Genomic DNA, 5,187 nt, shown 5'->3' on the forward strand with positions numbered 1-5,187 from the left:
TCAGGATGCGAAAAAAACCACCAATACTCACTTGCACGCGACCTAGTGGCAAGAACAGAAACCACATGATGTGCACAGTCGTGCACATCAGGTCTGAATTCGGGAAAATGGCACTTGTCAGGATGACACTACAAAGACCTGATGTGCACTTATGTGTACGTGGGGACTGAAAAGGCTACACTATATTAGGCAGGTGTACCAGTTTCTTTGGCTCTGCAGTGTATATGTGAACGTTGAATGAGCCTGGAAAGAACAGCCATGTGGTGATCTTTTCACACTCAATTTTCACAATAAAACTGGAAACAAATACCTTGTATATACTAGGCACGTAAGTTGGACTGCCTCATGTGATTGCTCAGATGAAGCTTTTATTTTAACAACCTATCTAATGAGACCTCATGCTGGTACACAATTAGATGACCAATCGAAAAATGTATACGGTTACAGACATAACAGAGCCCAAAAATTTTGGATTTACTATCGCACGATCTGTCTCAGTTTGGAACATATAGAGAAAGTGATTCATGCTACTTGTGTCTTGCACTATTTTCTCAGACACAATACAGACTGATGAGCTGATATAGGAAGCAGTTTCGTAATTAGTGCTAACCATCATCATAATCATCTCCTGCCAAGGATTAGGTGTTGTAATCACCTCTTCCTGTCTCTATTATCTATCAATCCATCCATCCATCCACTCATTAGAGGTCTGCCTAGTTCTCTCTTTCCAGTCGGCCGACAGTTCATTATTTTTTTCTGGCAATCTATGTTCTTTCATTCTATGAACATGATCCTCCCATTTCCTTATATTCTCTTCTACACTGTCATTAACTGAAAAGATTTTTAAATATGATCTTTTACTTTCATTCCTTATTTTATCCATGTTATTACAGCCTCTTGCGTATCTCACAAAGTTCATTTCTGCTGTTTGTATACATGATTTTTTTGTTACTGTCCTTGAATCGGAACCATATACGAGAGTAGGTAAAGCCGTAACTTCGTAGAATTTCTTTTTTTATTTTTCTTCTTTTTTTTTTCTTTTCAAAGTTGTTCCACTCGGTTCGCAGATACTCGATATTTAATAATCTTCTTCTCAATGTCTTTGTTATCATTAAAACTAATATGACAGATAACTGAAGTGGGATACTTCTTCTAAAATTTTTTCAGTTATCATTATTTTCGATCTGATTGGATTACTTCCTTTTAATACCATTATGTTTGTCTTCTTTGCAGATATAATTAATTTGTAATATATTGCGTTTTGGCTCAATCTGTATACTGTGCTTTCTAAATTAACTTTCTCTTTCCTGTATCCAGGTATGAGGTACAGTAAAAGAGTATTTCAATCTCCTGCAAGGTAGTTTGTTATAGCAAAACTATCCGGTGAACGGTATATGTCGAAGAGAAAATTAGTAAAAAAATTCGTAGTAAGCATTTAGTCATAAAAAATAAAAACCTAATCGTACGTTTCACAAAATAAAAAATGAAAATTCGCATGTATTCATGCGTTACGTTTTCTCCCATTTTCTTGGTAATTTCTTTTCGAATGTTGCATTGTCTGGTACCTACTATTCATGTAATGTTAATTTGTAATCCGTCGTCAGGCTACAAGTGGCCCATCGGGACCATCCGACCGCCGTGTCAACCTCAGATGAGGATGCAGATAGGAGGGGCGTGTGGTCAGCACACTGCTCTCCCGGTCGTTAACGATGGTTTTCTTTGACCGGAGCCGCTACTATTCGGTCGAGTAGCTACTCAATTGGTATCACGAGGCTGAGTACACCCCGAAAAATGGCAACAGCGCATGGCGGCTAGATGGTCACCCATCCAAGTGCCGGCCACGCCCGACAGCGCTTAACTTCGGTGATCCCACGGGAACCGGTGTATCCACTGCGGCAAGGCCGTTGCCCTTATGTTAATTTGAAGGTCATATAATTCTGGATATCCACTTGTCCTCGTCTAATGTCATTTTAGTTCAAATCAAATGGCTCTGAGCACTATGCGACTTAACTTCTGAGGTCATGAGTCGCCTAGAACTTAGAACTAATTAAACCTAACTAACCTAAGGACATCACACACATCCATGCCCGAGGCAGGATTCGAACCTGCGACCGTAGCGGCAGCGCGGTTCCAGACTGTAGCGCCTTTAACCGCTTGGCCACCACGGCCGGCTGTCATTTTAGTAGACGGACTTTTGTTTCGCAAGTCAAAAGAGCTAAGATTGAATGGCGAGCATGTCGCGACACTTTTTATATCTCATTAGTGGCAACGGAACTACGTGACACCGCATGGCGCATAGTAGTCGTATGAATGCATGGTTTCCGTCTTTTCGGACATTACAGAAGAACGGACACGACACATTCATTCATACAACTGATTCGCCTTTGATGGGCAATGAAACCATAACCTTCAGCGCCGATGCCCAGTACCGTTCAACCTCCGGCGGGAATCTAAAATTAGCTAAGATGTAGGACCAGAACGGGGACTGTGGATAGGTGGCGTACCGAGGTAGTCAGCGCAATTGCGAGTAACACTGCGTCCGGGTGGCACAGTGGTTAACGCCATTGCGTAGTAAGTAGGACATCGCGGGTTCGAAACACGGTCCAGCGCGCATTTTCACTCGTCGCCGCTGTTTCCGTATAAATCCCCGATGCAGTTGACATCAAAGGTTCCTTCCCTTCCCTTCCCTGCCCCACCCCGCCCCCCCTCCCCCCATTTCCACGTTCGATTTACATAATAAACCGTGTTTGTTGGCCAGTTAGTAAACTCTGCCTTATAATGCTGTGCCACGCTGTTATGATGTCGCATGATGAGTTCTGCCTCATTCTATTCCATACAAACAATATTTGATCCCGTCGTTGTGGGCCGTTCTACTGCAGCGCAGTTCCGCTTGGCGCTATCTTACCTTAGGCAGGCGCAAATTGAGAAGCGTATAGCACGTGTGACGTGGCACGACACTACAGCGCGACACGTACGTGCCGCACGGGTCGCGCGGGTGCAGCGCATATTGCGACGCGTACACCATACTTCGCACGCGCCGACTGGCGACGCTCTGCGCTGACTGAACCGAAGTGCGCGCAACGTCTTATCTTTCTCAAACGATTTTACGGAAACTATTCTCCGAAAATATATGATTTTTGCCTTACTTGTACCGTTATATGTCAGCTTCGTGCCCATCACCTCGCTAATGACCATTCTTATTGTGATGTACATATTTTAGTAAGACACTACGCAAAATTCAAAAAGTTTGCAACGAAAATTAGGGGTCGCTATGATTTTGCGTTTGGTGCGTATTACACCATATGTTGCTGCGTATGAAATTTAGCTAACATGCTGAACTTTTGTTTAGACTTGGGAGGAGATCCCTATCTGCCTCCGATCTCGAGAAAATGAATCCCATGTAGCGCGCTCACTTCCGATCTCACGCCCGCGAGAATGAAATAGTCGCAACATCTCTCATATCTCCTAAACCGCTCGAGACATCGAAACGAAAGTTTGGCGAATGATAGCACACAAGGAGGAGAGACTTTTGCCAATTATTAAACACACGGAACTTTCTTATCTATGGCGATATATCACTACTTCTTTTTTTATTCATTTCGCTCAAGTGACTGTAATTTTTTAAGAGTTATCGACAGCTAGCGAAACAAGAGCTTCCTAGTATGAAAATAAACGTGAAATTTCTTCTTTTATGTTACTGCAAACCGATACTATGAGGTTTTTCGTAAGCTATTGAGCTTGTAATTGTCAATTACTTGTTTAATGAGGCCCTAAGTTTCGGAATTCTGTCTCAATAGCTGCTGTGAGATGAGTTTGGCAAATTACATTGTGACAAAGAAAGTACAATTAAACCAGTCACCAAGAGAAATGTTGCATATACTCGTAAACGGTGATGCTTCTTCGAATGAGAAAAGGTTAACAACTCACACAAAAACAGATTGGCAATTCTGTTGGAATTTTGGTGGAATCCCCGTAACCCATCGTATTTTTAACACTGAGCGACGGGAATGGAAACTTACCAAAGGATTTTATTCCTTCTCTTGATCTGAGCAGTATTAAAATAATGACGAGCGTTCCTTCAGGCGGAATGATAGGCACGTGCCAGATACTGTTTACTCACCTAGGGCTTGGCAAACTGACAATGCGTGATCGCGAATAAAATAGTTGTTATTGAAAAAATAAACAATTGATCTGCCGGCCGCGGTGGTCTCGCGGTTCTAGGCGCGCAGTCCGGAACCGTGGGACTGCTACGGTCGCAGGTTCGAATCCTGCTTCGGGCATGGATGTGTGTGATGTCCTTAGGTTAGTTAGGTTTAAGTAGTTCTAAGTTCTAGGGGACTGATAACCACAGCAGTTGAGTCCCATAGTGCTCAGAGCCATTTGAACCATTTTTGAAACAATTGATCTGTCGCACAACACAATGGTCAGTGTATTGTCAGCAGCGAAGGATAATGCGCGCGACAGGAATGCACAAGTTAGCCAAGTGTGCCTTGTGAGATGGAGTTCGAAAAACATTGTCATGAAAGTAGATCTGCCTTTGTCAGCAGTGCATTTCAACAAATTAAATATATCTAATAACAACACTCTTTTAGGATATTCCTAGTTTCGTAATAATACCAACCATTTTCTTCATTTGTGTAGCCTGTTGTTGTATAATTAGTTTATTAATGCTGATAATGTCCATGCAACAATTGAAATGCTTTTTCTCATCACGGCGAACCAATTAAAACATTGTCATTTGTGAATGCTTTTCGACTGTTTCTAGCTTGCACTGGAAATATGTTGTTCACATGCATGTAGTACAGTGTGTCGTATTACATTATTACATACATATCAGAGTAATCACAGTAAAACTTCTATACTTCAGATCTTGGACGCTTTTTACCACAAGAACAAAGGGATCACACCGGTGGAGATTATCCCTTTCTAAATTTTTGTAACAGATCGTACAGATACGCTAGCTTACTAGGCAGCGAGAATATAACCTTGCTTTACTTTCCTGCCTTGATTCTTAATCACATGATTTTATAATATTCCTTGCTTCCTTATTCACTACCCTCTGTCCCTTCTTGTGATCTGAAAACATCGCGGAGGCATATGGTGCAATTCCAGCGGCCAATGGCTCATCAGTTACTGAAGTATACATGTTTCTTGACAGAAGAAAAACAAAACAAAACTATGCAGATA

General features: G+C 42.0%; 1 pseudogene; it reads right to left on the minus strand.

The window, feature by feature from the left end:
- Positions 1–1,792: 1,792 nt before the first annotated feature.
- On the minus strand, positions 1,793–1,909 carry LOC126199964 (5S ribosomal RNA; annotated as a pseudogene).
- Positions 1,910–5,187: the final 3,278 nt, after the last annotated feature.

This window comes from Schistocerca nitens, chromosome 8 (genome assembly GCF_023898315.1).
Source record: "Schistocerca nitens isolate TAMUIC-IGC-003100 chromosome 8, iqSchNite1.1, whole genome shotgun sequence".
In the NCBI taxonomy this organism is placed as follows: Eukaryota; Metazoa; Arthropoda; class Insecta; order Orthoptera; family Acrididae; genus Schistocerca; species Schistocerca nitens.